At 35.4% G+C, this 22,151-nt stretch overlaps 1 non-coding gene across 1 annotated transcript; it reads left to right on the plus strand.

Annotated features, from left to right (window-relative positions):
- The first annotated feature begins 223 nt into the window (after positions 1-223).
- On the plus strand, positions 224-16,532 carry LOC101144017 (uncharacterized). The gene is made up of 3 exons (XR_010130111.1): positions 224-359; positions 1,790-1,911; positions 10,528-16,532. It is a non-coding gene; the product is annotated as an uncharacterized protein (transcript).
- Positions 16,533-22,151: the final 5,619 nt, after the last annotated feature.

The following is a 22,151-nucleotide window of genomic DNA, read 5'->3' on the forward strand; positions in this document are numbered from 1 at the left end:
AGGATTTGAATCCTGACTCTGGTATATGATCTTGAACAAATTACTTAACCTCTCTGTGCCTCAGTTTCTTTGTTTGTAAAATGAGGGTGATAAACAGTACCTCACAGGTTTATTGTGAATAGTAAATGTTAATACAGGTAGAACACTTAGAAAAAATAATTCCATGACACGGCATCAGAGATTTTGCTAAGAGATTATATTGTGATCATCACTCACAAGCATTGTATAATTAATACAATGCTTTGTGAATATGAAATACACAAGTAATCAGTGTCTTCCTATTTCCTTTCTATTATAAGAATAATAACTACCATTTATTAAGAGTCAACCATGTCCTGGACACTTGTCAACTCCGCAAGGTAAGTGCTATTAACCTCATTTTAGGAGGGCATAAAATAGATGCTTAAAGTTAAGTGATTTCCCTAAGACTTCACAGCTAGCAGGAGACTCAGTTATGATTTAAAGCCAGGTTATTCTGGCTCTGAAACCCATGCTACTTTTATTAGGTGACTTGAAAGACAAAATAAATCTTTTATGCTTTTAGACTTGGCTTCAGCCCATGTCACTAATTAATGAGTTCATGTAGATAACATATCTCCAGAAACCTATTTCATTTCAGTATACTGAAAATTAACCTGTTTAAAATAAGCAGGTATTTTAACCAAATATAAGGATCAAATATAAGTTATTTCAATAAGATGAAGAGATTGACTTTTCTAATAACAAAAGATTATTTTCTTATGGTTGGTTTATCTAGATTTAATCTTAGAAAGTATAACCAGTCATAGTAGTGTTTAGTGATAACTGCTATGACAATGGATATTTTTCAGTTTTAAGATTTTTCTGTTTTCATGTGTTTTAATCAACAATAGATGATAGCATTATGCAAATTAGTTTTCTATCTCCTTATACTTTGCTTCATTTACTGAAGAACCATACCAGAAAGTCATGTAAATATTTTGACTCTCCCTTATTAAAAGGGAAGAAATTATTCAGAACAGAAGTATTAAAAGCAGAATGAGATTGCCAGTTCATTGAAACTTGTGACATTATTGCCTTACCTAACCACTCCATGGATCTTTAAGGGCATCTGTGCTCTAAAGAAATTAAAATATAATTTTTCCTACATAATAGCTTCAGACCCTTCTCTAAGTTCTTAAATCATTTATGAAATGAAGATGGATAATGATTTGGGCTTAGAGCAAAATTCTAATGAGCCTACGTTTGCACATGCCAGCTGGCTTTGCCAAACTACAACCTTCACTGTTGAGCTCAGTTGCACGTCTTAGGTGTTGAAGAAATATACAGATGTCTGTGTAGAGCAAGAGATTCATGTGAGGAGGTGTGACTGGATCAGTGCACACCCATCAACACCCTGGGGAAAAATGTATATGCCTTACAGCTGATGAATCCAGATAGAAACATGGAAGTTAACATTGTTATTGTTTTATTTCTTTTATGATGTTTTAAAATGACATGATACACCAACTGTGGTGACATAACCACAGACACCTACGCATAGGAGGAAGCATTATGTCAGTTATTTCTAAACTTTGAAATAAAATTTCAGTATTGAAATTTAAATGCACAGTATGAAGACATTTAAAGTTATGGTTTGTTGGCATAAAACTTGTTATTTACCTTTTTGGCATATAATATACTCAAGTATTTGTTTTGCTATATTATATAAAGACAATGTATATAATATATACTAGTAGTCTGTTCCTTTGAGAACCATAACTATAACTTATTGACTTCTATACATTTAAAATTTCAACATTTTCCACAGCAGTTCCAAGTCCTTCCCACCTCTCAGCTGTGAATAGAAGTGATAACCCTTCCCACTAAGAAATGCAAAGAAGCACACATGCCCCATAATCTGAAGACTTATGGAAACACTGTGAGATAGAGGTGAGGAGCATAAGAATGTGGAAGAGGATATTTAGGGCTGCATTTTTACAGTGGGAGCTTTTTCTTTGTGTTTTGTTTTAGGCCTTTTAAACTAAGGAGGATACAATTATTGGTTTTTGTACTATTCCGTATGGGTTTGGGGGCAATTCTATATATATTAATGAAATCACTTGTTTTTATATACCTTTAGGAAGTGGTTGATAAGCTTTGAGAGAAAGTAAATCAAAGGAGGCAGGAAAAAGGGAGCAGAAGCCAATCAGAGCCCAGACCTTACTATTGTGACTCAGCTCTTAGCTTTCTGCCAGAAAATGGCCATTGCTATATAGCATATGATAATAGTATTCTTTATGTACTCATATTCAGTTTGCAAGTATAATTTAAATGATTCAGACTGGTTAGAAAACTTTCAGATGTTTGTCTTGATTTTTAATGATGTCGTGAGCTAATTTTCAAAATTGTGAAGAAAATACATTTTAAAAAGAAACGTTTTCACGATTTTACTGGGTTCTTTTGTACCAGATGTGTTTTTTCTTCTGTTTTAAAATTTGCACCATTAGCCATCAAGTGCATATTAAGAAGAGATCTGGGAAAGAGCCTCCATCATTTTCTTGGGATCCATGTTGTTATTGTTGTAACCTAAATAGAGCGAAATAGGAACTCTGCCCTAAAAAGTAAAGCCTGGAATTCTGGTTGCTAGCAATATAACACTTAAATGGAGAAAAAAAATGATATTTCATCATATCTAAAGAATGTTATGAGTAAATTTGTTCATGCAAGACTCTGACTTTGCAGATACAGGGGTCGTACCTTCTAGTATGGTGATAGTGATTGGGGAGAAGCTTTTTCTTTTACAGTGAGCTTCCAACCTCACACCCACTCCTAATATCATAGCACAAAGGCTCTTGGGAATCTCTATGGCGGCCCCCACCCACTTTTTAGAATGAAAGTTAGCATCATGCCTACATGTTTTATATCAGACAGCACTGTTATTTCATTTGTCTTCCATTACATTTATTTTAAACTTCTGTTCATTATGGAAGTCCCTCTGAATCCTAAGGTTCTTATTTTTATACATTTAAACATGTTCTTCAAATTAAAACATAATTAATTTGGAAGAGAAGCAGTGGGGACAATTTATTACACATACACACACACCCCTCACCTGTTCATAGATTACTTCCTATCCTGCAGTACATTTACTTTCTGTCTATAGATCTAAATGGTGTCATTTTTTTCTGAAAATTAGTGAATTTCCAAAATACTGGTTTTCATTCTGTATGTGCAGCATAAATATTTACAAATCATTTTTCTTTTTTTCCAGCCTTACTTAAAATGCAGGTTTATTGCCTAGTGTTCTCAATGTATTTATTAATGAAATAACATTCATTGAAATAGTAAATATACTCAACCTATCACCAAATTTTGTCATTTAGCCTCCCAAATATCTCTAAAAACAGCCCACTTTACTGTGGCACTGCCAGGACCACTCTAATCCACACTGTCATCTCTATCCTACATAAGTGTGAAGGTCTCTTAATGGCATCCTCACATTTCTTGTGGCCAGTCTGACCCTTTCTCTTCCTGGTAGCCAGAATGATCTTTTTGAGACCAAAATCTGATTATATAACCCACCCCTACTTAAAATTCTTGCAGGGTCTTCTTGTTTTTAGGATAGAGGCTCAAAGGCTTAGCATAGCTTTTATGGCCCCATGTGATCTCATATCTAGCCTTACCTCCTCTTTGCTTATATTTCTCCCCTCCTTCTTTTGTGCTCCAGTCACCCTGGTCTTCTTCCAGATACAGGATAAGCTCCCTTTCCACCTTAAGCTAATGGGGATCTTTGCAAATATTTTACTGCCAGCCTCCTCTTTCTCTCCTCACCTCTTGACTTCTATTTTTACTTCAATACTCCTCCAAGGCATCTCTCATGACTCTGGTTTTTTCAATTCCCCTATTATAGTATAGTAGTTCATTAAATTTAAGATGCCCTTGATTATAAGAAATACTATTATTTATGTGCTATTTTTTACAAGATTTCCAATTGTAAGGATAAAGTACCAGTGATTTTAAGGTGCATCCCAATTTCATAGATGCTCAAATCTAAAAATGTAGGTCTTAGAATGCATTAAATATAGTATGTTATCTTGACATAGCTGTAATTTTATATTTATTTGTGTTATATGATTAATTTCTGTTTCTTCCATGAGAGTGGGGACTATCTCTCTCTTTGTTCACCACTGAATCCCTTCCCACTCTCTCCTGAGTCTGCTCCAAAAGGTTCTCACCCCACTATCATTCCACCAAAAGTGTACTTGGCAAAGTCACTGGTAACCTCATAGAACGATACCCAGTGGACATTTCTCAGTTCTCATTTCAATTTGACCTATCAGAAGCATTTGGCATGGTCAGCTACCTCTTCCTAAGAAGACTGTCTTCATTTGACTTCCAAGATACCACACTGTGGATTTTCTTTCTACCTCTCTGGCCTCTCCTTCTTAATCTTATTTACTGGTTCTTTCTCATCTCTTCGTTCTTCATTCTGTCTTATTCTCATAGCTTTAAACTATCTGTGTATCTAAATTTGTATCTCCCACCTAGATCTCTCCCCTGAGCTCCTGACTGAATTTCCACCTGCCTACGTGACGTCTCCACTTGGATATCTAATAGACATCTCAAACCTAATATATCCAAAACTGAGCTTCCGTCCTTCTCCCCACTCTAGCCCATCAAGCCTGTACTTCCTGCCCTCTTCCCCACCTCCACTACTGGCAGCTTCAATTTTCCAGTTGCTCAAAGTAAAATCCTTGGAATTATCCTTGATTCTTCTTTTTCTCTTACACCCCTTATTTAGTCCACTGTGTTGACACTTCTAAAATGTTTCAAATGCCTTACCACTTCATACCACTTCTACTGCTACCACTTGATCTAAACCATCATTATCTTCACCTGAATTTTTACAGTAGCCTCCCGATTGGTCCTCCAGTTTCCATCCTTCCTCTTGAGTCTATTCTCAACATAACCAGAGTGATTCTTTAAAAACATTTATCAAGTTATATTACATCTTTGTGTCAAGACCACCATTTGGCACCCCATTTCACACAGAGTACTAACTAAAGGCTTTTTTTTACAATGGCCTGCAAGGCCCTGTCTCATTTTGCCCTCCTTACCCTTTTGACCTAATTTCCAACTCCTCTCCCACTTGATCCTGTGCTGCAGCCACACTGGCCACCTTGATCTTCTTCAAATACACCAGGCGTGCTCCACCTTGGGGTCTTTGTATTTATTGTTCTCCCTGCCTGGGATGTTCTAGCATCTGATAGCTGCATGGCTGCCTCCATCACCTCCTTCAGGTGCCACTTTCACATTGAAGCCTTCCCTAGCCACACTATCTAAAATTGCAACCTCACAACACTTTCTATATCCTTTCTCTTCTTATTTTTCCCTCTAATGTATTAGGTATTTTATTTATTTTGTTTATTGTATGTTTTCCATTCCCTCCCATGAGGACAAGGAGTTTTGTCTGCTCAGTATGCTGTATCACCCAAGACCTGGCATAGTACCTGAAATACAGTTGGTGCCCAATAAATGTCTATTGGAAGGAGAGATTAGAGGAAGGAAATTGCCTTCTAATTTGAGGTGTTTTAACCTATAAACAAAATTTTCATGTCATGCATCTATGCTTCATTTAATCACTATGTGGCTTACACTCCTCATCATGCTCTGAAGGACAAAATTCCTTGTAATCAGTTCACTGGAGAAGGCTTGCATTTGTGAAAACATGCTCCAGCAAGTTTTCCACAAGAAATATTACACCACCCAATTATGGGGATGGAATCCTTTAATGTAAGTAACTTAACTGTTACCTTATATGAGATATCATTGAGGGTACCTAGTCACTAAGGATACCTGGAAGTTAGAATGCTTCACAAAGACCATGTTTTTTCATACATAATAGCTAATAGAGTGCTTTTAATCAATGATAACATAAACATGTTGACTAATTGACCAGGACAGCACAGCAAAATCAGAACGAACAAGTAATATCTACAAAAGGCTTATCTATCTAGCAGACATTCTAAGAAACTTCCCTATAAGTTCAGTCTCAGTTTCAGTTAATGATGAGTCCTGAAAATCCATGGAGTCTTCATTACTATGGAAGCTGATTGAATCAAACATTAGATTTCACCAGTGAATCACATTACAGAATTACAGAATTACATCACTGTAGATATGGCCTGACTGGGTATCTTTTGCAAAATGTAATTAACATTACATTTTAAAATTATGACATTTAAAAATTCGCTATTTTTTAAAATAATAAAAATTAGCTACTTTTTGAAGTGATTGTTCATACATGAAAGCAGATGGGGACATTTAAATCAGTTAATGAAAAGTAAGAGCAGATTTGTAGAGTGACATTTATAAAACAGTCAAACTTAAACTACTTCTAAATAATAAAATGGAAGGTGAAGGCAATCCAGTAGCATTTGGTTCTTAGTATTGGGAGATTCCTAGCGGTATTGAAATACCAACACATATAGTATGGAATGACTGAAACTAACTAAAGCATTGATATGACCACTGCAGATAGTGCCATGATTTTATGTAATATTGTAACCAAGGCACTTTCCTCTGCAGTAGGAAATGAGGCTTCTCCTAATAAGAATAGAGAGGAACTTTCTCCACACCCCTTTTGAATTTTCTCCTTTCCTGCATTTTCAAGCAAACCAGACCAGAGAATGACTTGACTATTGCCTCTGCATATCGAGGTGGCACAATTTCCCTACAAAATGTGTCAACAAATTTGAAACTAACATGTGTGCCTGAGTTTACATATGTAGACCAGCAGAAATTAGAAACTCTTTCTCCTTACATCACTTTATGCAGTTAAGCTCACATAGGATAAAGATCATTTTTCTCTTCTGAGAAAAATGTTAGGGATTTTTAAAGAAATGACACAAAATATAGGATTGAAATCTATGGTTTTATTTTTTTCTGGTTTTGGGTGAAGGATTGTGACATTGTTTATTTTTTTGATTTAACTCACTATGGGTTTTACTGGATTTTCTATTGTAACTTTGTTTAGTCAAGGTAGTAGACATTTAAGAGGCAGCCTTATGTGCCATTACATTTTGTATTTACCTCGTGTCTGACTACAGGACAATAAAATATCAGATAGTCATGAATACATTTCTTCTATAAGAAATTATTATGAAAAGCTTGTTAAACAAGAGTGACTATGTGTCAGACTTCTAAAGAGCAAAATTAACTGGGTAACCAAAAAGTACAAACAGAAATAATTACTCCGAGCAAGAACTGTTTGAATTGCTTTATACCTAGAGTCTGTAGATCTTTTCCCTGCAGAACTTTTAACTGATTTTAAAAGAGCATTTTATTGTGTGACCATATAGATTGAAGATATTTATTATTAGTAGACCTAAATACGGCTCAAAGTAGTATCAATTATACCTCACAGCTCATTTTCCCGTGACTTTCTAGATTTTTTTAAAAGCTCACATCTTAACATATTACTGACTTTAATTACTGAGTGAGATTAAAGGTTTTTGCTTGCTGAGAGTACATAATTTTCAAGACCTCAATCAGAGAATTATATATAATCGAGTAAGAAATCTTTCTAGTCCTTGAGCTTATTCATTACCATTTACTTGGTAGAACTGGTAAAACTTATTGGTGTGCGGCTAACACTAAGTAATTTAATAGATGTCAAAGTATATAGACACATGAAAACAAAGTTCCCATATAACTACATGCTATAGAATGACTTCAACTCTTTTCTCATCAAATGTAAGTTGATGAGACTAACAGTTTAGTAAGCTAGGTTTCTGTACTTTCATTTAGGCCTTTTGGAGGTATTAATTACTTCTTCATAAATTTGATAATTATTGAAATTTGACTATTCTTATTCTGTTTTCTTGTTCTATATGTTGGAACATTTATTTGGTAAATTATCTTCAGTTATAGGTCACTGTTTTCTATTGTACTTCCTTTCTCTCATTTTATAGAATCGATTTTGGGTCCATTCTTCTAAGCCTTTCAACCCACATCTTAACCACTAATATAGACATTCTGATTTTTTTTTTTTTTTTTTTTTGAGACGGAGTCTCGCTCTGTCACCCAGGCTGGAGTGCAGTGGCACTGTCTTGGCTCACTGCAAGTTTTGCCTCCCGGGTTCATGCCATTCTTCTGCCTCAGCCTCCCGGGTAGCTGTGACTACAGGCGCCCGCCACCACGCCTGGCTAAATTTTTTTTTGTATTTTTAGTAGAGACGGGGTTTCACCGTATTAGCCAAGATGGTCTCGATCTCCTGACCTCGTGATCTGCCCGCCTTGGCCTCCCAAAAGTGCTGGGATTATAGGCATGAGCCACCGCGCCCGGCCGACATTATGATGATTATCATGATATCACTTTTATTTTTGTTTCTGTTGAATTACCACCCCCTCCACACCTATACTTTATTAGGATGCCATGCTATACCATTCTTATTTAATAATCTCAAGAGCCTTGAGAGGCAGGTATTAATACATGAGGTTGTTTTTTAAGGCCCACCGTTTTATATAAAAAGAATGTAACAGCAGCAAGACAAGAATAGCTTAATGCAGACTTCTTAAGGTAAGCAAAGCTGCAGTAGCATTGAGCAGAGCCTAGGCACTTAGGAAATAAAATGGATGCTAGGTCATTCATGTTACTTGTGATTTCTTATGATTAGTAGTCATTAATAACTATTAGACCATTATAACTTTAAAACTCTGATAGTGAAAATTAAGCATACTGTGAACGTACTCTTTCTTTTTGCCTAAAATCAGTGTTAAGACTTTTAAAATCACTGATGAGCAGTGATCTGTCTGCGAGATCAAGGTGACCGAGTATATAATCCAGGCCAATAAGAAAAAAATTTCAATAGATAGTTAATTGATTGCCCAGCACACAGTAGGCATACAGTATTTAATTTAGCAAGTGAATGATTCTTCCATCAAAAGCACACTCAAATTCCAGATCACCATCTTTGGGCATTTACTACTGGTTTTGGGCACCTGCTAAAACCAGGAGTATATATGGGAAATAGTCTTCTCTACATATTGTGATGGATGATATTCACATATTCAAACCCAGAGCTGGGTTTATAGCATCTTTTATTTTTGTCTTTATAATTTCTGTCTTTATATTATATAGTTAGTAAATTTCTAGAATACATAAATCTAATTTTTATATATCCATTTATGTATTCAACATGTATTTACTGAGTACCTCCTATGTGTCAGACACTACCCAGGGTGATAGAGATTTATTCATTAATTCAGCATATAAAGTGTCTACTATATGCCAAACACTATTCTAGATTCTGGATGTAGGAAGTGAATAAGACTATTGTATTGCTTTATCCTCTTCTTAAGAAATATTTTGCTATCAGAATTTCTCAATAATTATTTTGGCAGTTAGGGAAGGGAAGCACCAAACCTTTAACCTTTATCTCTTGTCCTGGTCAAGTGGTTATTATTGTCTTAATTTGGGAAATTTTAAAGTGGTACATAACTGTGCAGCGTTCATATTTTAAAGAATCAACAGACTTAAAAGTTATTTATAATGAAGAGATAAATGATAGGAATGTCATCCTGTTAGCACATAGAACATGGTTTTCTCAGCACTTATTTGGTGTCTTGTCTCTCTCTCTCTTTTTCTCTCCATGACACTTAGCGTTGGATTTTTACTCACTTCAAGAGTTCTCATCATAGATTGCCACAGTAAGATGGGCAGCCAGGAAAAAAAATCCTTGGAAATACACTGAGAAAATTAATACATACATTTTTCTAAAAATCAATAGGCACTCAAAACCTTTCGATGATTCTAAGGCTGAAGATAAATTTTGTGTCCAAAAGCAAACTATCACATGGTTTGGACTAAATTTCAAGATCATTATTAGTAGAAAAATGTCTATAATTTCAGCATACTCCAAAACGTTTTCTAACTTACAAATTAAAAGAAATATGTAGTTAATACATTTAGACAATTAAATTGCTTGAGCTTTTCAGGGTAACAGTTTTTAAAAAGCAACATTTAAAAAATATATAATGAATGGAACATTTTCTGTTTTTTTAAAAAATTATACTTTAACTTCTAGGTTACATGTGCACAACGTGCAGGTTTGATACATAGGTATACATGTGTCATGTTGGTTTGCTGCACCCATCAACTTGTCATTTACGTTAGGTATTTCTCCTAACGCTATCCCTTCCCCAGCCCCCCAGCCCCCCACCCCCCAACAGGCGGATGTTCTCTGCCCTGTGTCCAAGTGATCTCATTGTTCAATTCCCACCTGTAAGTGAGAACATGCGGTGTTTGGTTTTCTGTCCTTGTGATAGTTTGCCGAGAATGATGGTTTCCAGCTTTATCCGTGTCCCTCCAAAGGACATGAACTCATCCTTTTTTATGGCTGCATAGTATTCCATGGTGTATATATGCCACATTTTCTTAATCCAGTCTATCATTGATGGACATTTGGGTTGGTTCATGAATGGAACATTTTCTATTGACGTAAAGTCTATAGTTTTTTAAAAGTTAAATATACCAGTAAATTATTGTGTTTACTCTGTCTGACAGATCCCTGAAGAGCCCCCCACATAAAGAACTGTAGAGCTGCACTGACCAGTAGGATGCTCCATTTTAAATTGCCTGGATCAAGAATGCAATAGCAGTTATATCACTGATGGGCAGTGATCCGTCTGCCAGCACATATTTTTATTTCAGTTGACATTAAATAATATGTCTCTAACAAATGCTTTATATAAAGGGAACAACTCTGAAGTTGGAGGATTCGCTTCATAATGCGTGCATATAAAAGACATTTCATCAAGAGATGAAGAATGCTAAAAATATTAAGGTATCATTGCAACCTTTTGACATTTTGATGAAATCGAATCATCCAAAAACTATAATCAGTGCTGCAGATAAAGAAAGCCTAAAATTTGTTTCTAGCAAGCCAACTATTACTGTTTTTTGTTTTTTTTCAATTAAGTAGTGGACTGTCTTTAATCATGAGATATAGTCGTGTTATATTCCATGTTCTGGGTTATGTGCAACTTTATTTGTGAAGGTGTGTTTTGTACCAAAGGCTCTCATACATAGATTAGCCCATTTACATATAAATAAGTGAAGTCTACACTGTGCCCAAATGAATGGTATTAAAGACAGACTTGCCTAAAAGAAATGTGCCTTGCTTGATTAAACATTCTTTTATTTTTTAATTCAAAATGATAAATTTGCAAATTAGCCTTATAGGTTTTAGCTGAGCTGAACTTGACAAAAATGTATTAGTACTTATTACATGTTTTAATATTCTATCTTAATTAAAATTGTAACATTTAGTTATACTTTCAACAGTTCATATATAATATATTCATTTAATTTTGTTTTCATGGGATGTTTGGTGTGGTGAGACAAAGCACATTCTTAAAGATATATATAATATTTCATCTAATGTTTATAGCTTTTCCTTCAAAATTATATATGTAAAAGTTTCCTTAACTCATTTTCTATTTTTATATTCTTTTAGAAATGGAACTCTTTTTCAATTAAAAAAAAAGTTTTAGTTGGAAAAGAGATTTAGGAGGTCATGAAGATGGCTTCCCATTTGGGGACATTTCACTTCTGTGCCATTAATGTATTTACTGTGACATTTCAGCAGAATGGTAGCTATTTGTATATTATTTCATAAGCCTTATGGAAAGTCAAACTGTGAAAATTTATTATATAGAACGCTTTTTTATTTCCATATTTTAGTTTCAAAATATACCTGAACAAATGCATAAATAACCAATCCTCTGTTGTTTAAATGTATAACCATGCTATGTTATAATAAGAGCACTTGTAGAATTTTAGTAACTATAAAAATATTTCAGTAGCAAAGCCAAGATTATAAATGTTTTGATCCCCTACAGAATGGAGTAAAAGTGATGAATTGCATTGTATGAGAATCAGTAACTAAAACAATCTTATGCCTGCAGCCAAACAGATAGATAAATAAGAGATACAATCTAGGTAACTTTCTTTGAGGCAAGGTCTACAATGAATGTCTCACAATCTGCTGGTAATTTCTTTGTGTCAAAATTTTGAGACTAGATCACTACAGGAAAAAATGAAAGTCTGACAGCTATCTCAGATTTGAGCTATGTGAACTTTTAGTCAAGACGATTTGTGATTAAAGTGAAAATTTAGCCACTGCCTTGTCTTTGTTCTATGTTAGCCCATTTAGTAGAGATATGGGCCTGGAGAATAGTCAGTCCATTGCAGCAAACATAATCCTTATAACTAATTATCACAGCCTGGGTAACAGTAAAGTAATGCATATTAGCTACTGGGATGATTGAAACAAACTGATCAACTGTGTTACAGGAGGTCTTAGACATTCAGATGTTTTAGTAAGGATCAGTAGGTGTTACAAAAATAGACACAAAAACTACCTTTATAAAACACGAATGAAACAACTGTATGCATTATAGTATATTTAATATCTGAATTATTATTACAGTTTCAAATAAAGACAAAACCTGGATTTTTGTGATAAAAGCACAGGATGGTGTCAGATGAGTAAACTGTTATACTGAATATGATTCACAGAAAGGATAGTAAAAATGCTACTGGTTTAGATAACAGTAGACCAGAATATTTATTCACTTTCTACCTGTGGGACCTTAGGTAAATCTGTTACATTACTAGGCTTCAGTTTGCAGGCTTGAATTGCAAGATGGGCGTGCTGGATTCAATGATCTCCAAAGCCCTTACCAGTCCCCAAATTCTCATTATACACATTTGAGAAATGCTTTGAAGAAAACAGGGCCGGGTGCGGTGGCTCACGCCTGTAATCCTAGCACTTTCGGAGGCCAAGGCAGGTGTATCACAAGGTGTGAAGAGTTCGAGACCAGCCTGGCCAACATAGTGAAACCCCAACTCCACTAAAAATACAAAAATTAGCTGGGCATGGTGGTACATGCCTGTAGTCCCAGCTACTCGTGAGGCTGAGGCAGGAGAACCGCTTGAACCCAGGAGGTGGAGGTTGCAGTGAGCCAAGATCATGCCACTGCACTTAGCTTGGGCAACAGAGTGAGACTTTGTCTCAGAAAAAAAGAAAACTTAAGTACCCAGATTTTCTTATGCAGGAAAGAAACATGAAGTAAGATTTAAGCCTTGAAAGTATCATAAATATATCATTCTTCAGATTGATTGTGATGAAAGGAAATAGGATTCTTTCTCCTTAGAATTTTCACTGATCTATAATGGGATCAAAAAAGTAGAAAAATCAGTCTGCAGAATGAAAACAGATTAATGAAATAGCTAGAAAGGAGGGGAGAGCATTTGTTTAGTTAAATGTTAAGGTAACTTGAAAATTGTCTATGAAATGCTAAAACTGTACCAGAGCCTTATTGCACACTCAACATTTTAAGCCTGGGAGCAGGGGAAGGTGGGAAAAGGTTGGAGTGATAGAAGTGTTTGCCTTATGATCTCTTGACTCCTTTTACACAAGAAGCAGATTGGTAGAGCTTAAGCAGGTGTCTGTGCTGTGGTGCTGGCTCTGCCAAAAACTCTCATATACCCTAGGAAAGTTCCTTTAACTTCTCTGAGCCTGAGTTTATCTGTAAAGTGAAGACTTTTTAAATTTAGTAATCTGTATGTCTCTTCATCTCTGAGAATTCTATAATGTTTTCAGATTGTTATATGTGTACATGTACATGTTGCTTCCCTCTAGTCACTAAGATGCCACATATTTCTACTTGAGTGAACAGATTGCAAGTCCAAATGTTCTTGTTTCTAATACTAATAATTGATCTCAGCAAGACATAAAAAAGTAAAAAAAAAAAGTAATCTTACCTTTTATTTGACCTTGGCTTTAAATTATTGATTTATCATTTCATCTTTGAATGCTGAGTGAATTACCTAAACAGAATGTCTGTTCCAGTTAATCTTCTCTTTAAATTTTTGTAGTTTAATAAACATGTAGCAAATCAGAAGCAAGTATATCATGCTTATCGATGAACTGTAGGAGATTGTAATGGTGCATTTTTGTCACATTAAAAAGTTCATGTCCTTTTGGTCCCAGAAGCAATTACTATAATTTAAAATAATATTCACAAAATTTTGTGAATGTTTTTGAATACAAAGGAGGCCTAATACAGCCATATTGTAGTTCATTTTGCTCAGGAGTGAGAAACAAAATTCAGGGATAACCCAAACATGTCTGTTTGGCAATAGTGGATAGTTAGGTAAAGAAGGGTTATAGCTTTTGCACATCACAGATAAGAGGCGACTGTACCTATTGAAAAACAGCAGTATATTCTGGTTCTTGGTTTCATGATGGAAAGATATTAGAATGATACTAAAATTTGGATGCTCGGGAAATTGAATAATACAGAAATATTTTGTCATACTGAGATTATTTGTCCAGAAGTTTAGTCTTATATCCTTTCCATTCAGAAAAGGGGGCAGTTTTTAAAGGCCTCTGTCATAAAAGGAAATGTATATTTTGACTAGTGGAGCAATTAGTTAAAACATTTAATCTGATCATTTTGGTTTTATGGATCTGAATTTCCACTTTAGGTGTAATTGAGTCGCTTATGTATTACTGTGATCTTTGTGAGAAGTGATTTCGTCCATTTTTTTAAATTTGATGAAACTTGATAAATGGTGATTCTAGCATATTGTGTTAATACTGTATCTTACAACAATTTGTGAACTGACCATCATAAACGAATCATAGTAGTATCTCTTCTGGTAAGTTGTTTCTATATGTGATCTCTTAATGCTGGGTTTGGGGGTGGGAATGGGGTTAAGTATTTAGTTTATTTTAAACTGTCAAAGTGTTTTTCTTAAATGCCATAAAATTATATGACTATAAGCCAAATAAGAATATTCTCTTTTTTCACTTTTAAGGGCACTGTATAGACCATTTTTGAAACTATCCCACAGAATGGTATAATTTCAGTTTAAAAGCTCTTACACACATACACACACACAAATATAAATATATATATACACATTCAAGGGAAAGCAAACAGTGTATGTAGTATTTCTAAGTGACATGCTACATGTTATAAGAATCTATTTTTGAAATCTTATACAGATTATGCAGAAGTCAGAATAACAAATACAACACCTCAATTTTTTATACAGTCTAGCGTTAGTTTACTATAAGATTTGCTTACATCATACTTGCAAAGATCATTCACATAATTTATTTAGCGTTGAAAATATTTATATGAAGTACTAATGTCATCTGAAGCTTAGAGATTAAACAACCAAGGTTTAGAAAGATCAAATGACTAGTCCAAGATAATATGGCCAATAAATGGCTCTAAATCTCCTATGTTCTTTATACTATTCACTTTTTGTCATGTTATTTTTATCCTGTCACTGCCATTATCTTTAAAATTCTGACAAAAATTTAATTTTAAAAGTTACATTGGGAATTTTCAGATTTTAGTGCAAAGACATTGTTGCTGTTCTTGTCAGACCTTTTCAGATACCTCCAGACTATAGCCCTTCCACAGGGTGATATTCAAACATTTTCCACCTAAAACGTATAAGTTTGCACACCCTGACTACAGACACTGAATTCACTTGATGTCAGAATGCTAGACTAAAAGTTGATCTTCTTGACTGACATTTCTAATCTCCCTTTTTAAAAATCCATCATAAGGACTGACTTCTGAACAGTTGAATAAAGCAGTAATCAATCCAAGAAACTGCATCCATTCTGATTCAGAGGAAAAAAAAATCCAACCTAGTGACCATTTTTCAGCATACTGTATTTCATCACATTTATTCTGTGATTAGTGGAGGACAGAGAAGAGGGACTGGGGAGAAAAACTGCCTTTATTTTAAGAAAGCTCATTTCCTGTAACTATTCAAAAAGAATTGATTATCAAGTGTTAGATAACAATATTACTAACATTTATCATAGTTCAAATATTTAGTAAAATTTCTCCACATATTTAAAATTTTACTTAAGAGTTTTCCCAGTGAAAATATAATGACTGCTTCGTTTGAATAAGGAAGACATTCCTTTCAATTCATGACACAATAGTACATTTTTATTCTTTTCTCAGACAGCAGAGAGACACTGTTACTGCTTTCCCTTGTAAGTCAACAGTCTGTGATACATGCTGTACTTTTACTGATTAGCAATGCAATGTTACTGTGAATATTTAACTAGAACTTATTATATTGGAATTTAAAATTTTCTAACATTGAATTTAGTTCTCTTCATCAAATAAATAAGCAAGCATTATTTTTATGAAATGAAATAATCATTCTTAAGCAGTGATGATAATGGAATTCTGAATAAGATGTAAAATCAAACATTCTATTTTTTCTGTTTATCCTTTGACATTGAGTTGTTTTAATTTATTACATATTATTAAGTTGAAATAAGCTTTATACCATGTTCTCTGATGTTCTTGTCATAATAATTTCGGGCCTTTTGTTAAGTAAATATCAGAAAATATCTGTGAGTTTTGATTATGTGATATTTTCATCTGATTGATTTTTTAAATTTCTCATTGGATTTAAAGTGTTTTCTTTGCTAATGTTATATACAGAATTCAATAAAAGACCAAAAAAAATCCTGTTGCGCATATTACTAATTAGTTCCAAATGACTTCTTTCCCCTTCTTTCCTTTCTTCCTTCCTCCCTTCCTTTCTTTCCTTGTTTTCTTTTTGCAAAAGAGGAAACATCAAAAGCTGGGCTGTTGTCAGTAGCTCAAGCATCAGCTGCCTTTGAGACCAGCTCTGCAGGTTCTTGTGTATTCTCCCACATGACTATGGTGAAGACTTCTGTGTATTACACTCAGCAAGCCTTTTGAATGCCAACATTCCCTAGGTTTCTTCCATTGCTCCCTATCTTACACTGTTGGAGGCCCAGTAAAGTCTCAAGGAAGAAAAAACTTATTCACAATAGTCTGTGCCTTTATGCTTTCTGCTAGTTATATGAGTAAATTATGGCACAGCAAATGTATATTATTTCATTCACAAATAAGTATTGGACATCCATTGTGTGCATGACCCTGTTCACAGCACTGTCAGGGGGGTATGAATGTTAATATGTAGGTGACCCTGCTCTCAGATATATGCGTGCGCATATATATATACATATATGTATATATACACGTGTGTGTGTGTGTATATATGTGTGGAGATATATATATATATATATACACACACACACACACACACACACACACACATATTCCCAAGCTAGTAGGTTAGGATCCTCTTTAGATCCAGAATGGTCAAATATTAAGAACATTTTGTTTTCAATATTTATTCTCTATGTATGCCCAGTGTTTTTGTATCATAAGAGAATAATTTCTAGCATTTGCATTTTATATACCAATTGTTCTCATTTTGTGCTTAGCAATATTGATCCTTACTCTTTTTCTTTTTCCTAATAATAGCTAGTTACTCAAACGTGTTTTTACTTTTGGAATGTCAACAAATGATACATCACCAAAACAGAGGCCCTCTCTCTTGTTTCCATCTGGAATTTTACTTTGTCTAAAAAAACTAAGTGCAGATTTAGATGGCTTTACACATGTGGTGTTAGCTATTAGAGACAAGAACAAAACATATTTTTCTAATCCTCCAATTGATATGAGAAATGACTTTTTAAGCTTTCTTGTCATAGAATTTTGGTGGTGAACTCCATTAGTGACTATTTGTAAAGTTTTTGTTTTGTTTTGTTTTGTTTTGTTTTTTTCTTTTTGAGACAGAGTCTTGTTCTGTTGCCCAAGCTGGAGTGCAGTGGCATGATCTTGGCTCACTGCAACCTCCGTCTCCCATGATCAAGCGATTCTCCTTCCTCCTTCCTCCGAGTAGTTGGGACTGCAAGCATGTGCCACCACACCCAGCTAATTTTTGTACATTTAGTAGAGATGGGATTTTACCATGTTGGCCAGGCTGGTCTCAATCTTCTGACCTCAGGTGATCCGCCCACCTGAGCCTCCCAAAGTGCTGGGATTACAGGCATGAGCCACCATGCCAGGCCTAAAGTATGTCATTTTAAGGGACCAAATCTTTAAGTCTTTTGGAAACAATCACAGAGTAAATTAAGAGATGCAGGTTGTTTCCAAGGGATTACCTATATCGTCTTTGAACCATGCCTCTATCCAAAAGAATTCACACCTTTCTGCTGGATTTAAACAGAGACAAATTAGTACACAATTACTGCTGCACACCTCCTATGAGTTAGGACCCACTCAATCGTCCATTCACTTTTCTGTACTTTGTACCAAAACCCTTATCAATCTTGTAACTTTCTCTCCCTTAGATCTACTGTTTATAGGTTTCATTAATCACAATCAAATTGGTTATTTTGTTTCAGAAAATCCTTTTTACATTCGGCGATATCTGGTAACTTGAGTCATAGAGGAGGAGACTATATCATTGAATTAGAAAAGCCAAATGAGGAGCTAAAATTCCAGGGACAATACTGTCTTAAAATGTAAGGTCAGTGAAGTAATTTTTTAGGAAATGGAGCCACAAGAGAAGGAACAAATAGAAATCTGATTTCAAAACACACAATTGACAAGGAAATGAATAAATGTGGCACAGTCCCTCACCCATGCCTGGTTTGATTTGGCATAATAAATGCTTCTAAATGAAAGTGAAGAACACAAATGGATTTATAGGCACTATTCATTAAACTTTACGATGTAGATGCCAGGTATTACTAGTTTATACCCATTATGCCAGCCATGAAAACAGACAGTTGTTTCCATATAACCTGAATCTAAAAGTAATCAGAGACAGCATGATGTAAGTTAGTCAGAGGGCCTAATAGGAATCTGGAATCCTGAATAATCGATGATAAATATATCTTAAGTCTAGTTTTCATTTACTTCTATAGAGAAGCTGAGGAATTCTGCAGAGGAAAATGTTTGTGTTTTGTCTTAATTTGTGGCAATAGAGATGGAAATAAGAGAGAGGAAAGTGACATTCATAAATGTGGATGAAAATCTTTGAGGTAGAGTTAATTTTTGCCTTTATTCCTGGAGGCAATTTATAAGGCTATTTTAACTTTGTATGTCCTAGTCTCGAGAAAGTATTGAATTTGTGATTTTAATATGCTGCTCCCTGCAGGCACTTTCCACGCCAGTAGGAATCTCTGCACTATCAGGCCAAGCTCTCAGCATGTGTAATAGCCAAGAAAAAAACTAGCAAACAGAACTCCAGGGGCATGCCATACATGTATGTATAGTTAGACAAGATTAGACAGCTCTACAGGGCACCCCTCAGAGGCAACCCACATTCTCAGAATGTCTGGAATATACATTAATGGGGCATTATATCTGTACTGTGCTTTCTAATATTTACAATATTTTATGCATATATAGTTCAAAGCAACTCTATATACTTAAATATATAAAGTATATATATTCTCTGAAATAGTCAGAGAAGGTAGTATCACACGCTTTTTATAAAAGAAGAAACTGGATGCACAGTTATGCAATTTACCTAAGGTCATGTGGTCAGTAAATGTCAGAAACTAGAATACAAGGTTTTCTGCCTCCTCATCTGCAGTTCTTTTTGTATAGCCACATTTCCACCCCCCCAACACCCCACTTATCTCACATTCTGACTTCCCTAAGAAGTGAAGAAACTGAGAGCATTATTATCAGAAAATCTTAAAGAAGAGCAGAAGAAAGCCCTTGCCGTTGTATTTGTCTTATACTATGTTCACATTGGCGAGCCTAGTCCTGCCTCAGCAAGCCTCAAGATCCAATCCCCTTACCTTAAAGTGAGACACCAAGATAAATAAAAATCCAAGCTCTTCAGACTGAGTCAACCATCATTCCCTTCATCTATTCATTTATTCTTTCAAAAATATTCGAGTATTTCTTATATACAATTTCTCCTTCTCACTTCAGTGGAAAAGTTTTCCCAATCTCTGGAGCTCCAGTCCATCCTGTTCAACCTCCTCCAGAACTTGGCTGTATTAAATAACATCTGCCTTTTCCTTATCCTCAGTATGTCCCCACCTCAGAATCTATGATCGGTGAATATGTTTCCTTGACCATTGTTAGCTCTATTTGCCCCCTTCCACTCAAAGCCAAACTTCTTAATAAGAAGTTGTCTCTACTTCCTGACCCCTCATTTATTTGACTTTCGGCTACAGTGTTATTCCTCTGTAATCTGGCTTTGGTCTCCACTTCTACACTGAACATTTCCTTAATACTAGTTTCTTTCTCATACATCAATTGTCAACCTCACCAACTCTGTAGAATTTGACACTGTTGATCCCTCCCTCCTTCTTGGCTTTTGTGATATTTTCTCTCAGTCACCTTCACTGACTTGTCTTTCTCTTATCACTTTTTAAATACTGCTGCTCCCCAAGATTCTGATCTCAAGCCTCACTTTTTCTGAGTCAACACTTACCCTAGGTAATCTCATCCAATATCCTAGTTTTAACTACTTCCACAAATTTTTATCTCCAGCCCAGAGCTACAACCTGAGTGCTAGTCTTACCATATTTCAGGTACCAGTCACCTTCTCAGCCAATCATTTCTGCTCTGTTTACCTTTGAACCTGCCAACCCACAGTCTAGAAGGCACAATCCTAAAACCCACGTCAGCCCATTCTCTGTCCACAGGTGGTCACCTAACTCAACTGGGCCAGGTGATTCTCTCTCCTTGGAATTTTGATTGAAACTTGGGGAGTTAGAAGTAGAAACAATTAGGCGAAGAGCTATGAAGTTTTAGCAAGTTGAGCCAAAGTCAGCATCATAACAATCCTAAGTCCATGTAATTTATATTCTGGTGTAGTAGTAACTAAGCCTAGCAGAGAAGCAAGGAGAAGAATGAAACACAAAGCAAAACAATCACACTGCCCCAGTGAAAGATCGAAAGTAGCTACAGACTGTTTTCCAACACATGGGAGGCCCAACTTTACTCCCTGTCACTGGGTTCTATGAGATTCTTCTAAACCCTCCAACAAGCCATGATTGCATGAGCCAGCTTGATGGAGTCTTCTGACCCACACAGACAACTTATCTTTTGTGTACCAATATCTTTGCCATAAATATCCTTTTGGATGGTCTCGAAACTATTCATGATACCTCAAACCCAACATGTCCAAGACAGAACAACTCATTTCCCACATTCAGCAATGTCATCCCAACTGTATTTCTTGTCTTGGGTAATCAAACCACCTCTCCTTAATGCTACTGCTTGGAAATCTGGGGACCAACTAATCTCAAACTTCTCCCTCACTCTTCACAGCTATTAAATTCTTGATGCAACTTTAGCTGCCTTCTTCACCTCTGAATTATTTTTGTATCTTATGATCTCTTGCCTATGTTACTAGAGTAGTCTTGTGAATTTTTCATACTGCAGACGAAGTGATCTCTGAGTCACAAGTATGCTAATAACTCTCACAGCTAAAGTACTTCAATGACTCCTCCTTTATCCTTTTAGAAAAAAGCCTAAACCTTTTAGTATGACATCCAAGGACCTTCACGGTCCAGCTTCTGTCTACCTTTCTAATTTCATCAATTATCACTCTCCAGTATGTCCTCCCTGCTCCAGTCACCCTGAATTACTGTGAATCCCTTATATACAGTATGACCTCCCATATACCTTCACATTTGCTGATCTCTCTGCCCAGAAATATCTTCACAACTTTATTTTTCTTCCCCACTTCACTCACCTACATTGTTCTTCTACTCAGTTGGATGATAGCTACTTATCTTCCAAGACTTACATTTTCTCCAGGAAGATTTCAGTTAAGTATCTATCTGATATTTTATATCAAGAGCCCTCCATCAAAGAACTTGACACAAAATATAACCATCTACACTTTTGTTTCTTTTATAAAACTGTGAGTAACTTGAGAGCTGACTCTGTGTCCTTGTAATCTTTGTATTCACAGTGCCTGGTATATAGCGGATGCTCAATAAATATTTGTTGAATGAATAAGATACTGAGAAGATGTAACTTCTATCCTCAAATATCTCATAGAAATAGCGGGAAATGAGAACACCTATGATTATGGAACAGTGACAAGTTCTATACCAGGTAGGCTCAGGGAACTATGAGAAAGAAGGAAGATAAAATTAACTTAGCTCAGGGGCCTTCAGGCAATAAGAGAGGGATTTAGGCTTGATGACTAAGTAGGAAGGACTAAGTGAGGCCAATGAGATGGGGAAGGGTTTCTAGCTCCTTGTAGCCGGTGCCAGT

The sequence above is a fragment of the Gorilla gorilla genome, chromosome 1 (assembly GCF_029281585.2).
Source record: "Gorilla gorilla gorilla isolate KB3781 chromosome 1, NHGRI_mGorGor1-v2.1_pri, whole genome shotgun sequence".
NCBI classification, from domain to species: domain Eukaryota; kingdom Metazoa; phylum Chordata; class Mammalia; order Primates; family Hominidae; genus Gorilla; species Gorilla gorilla.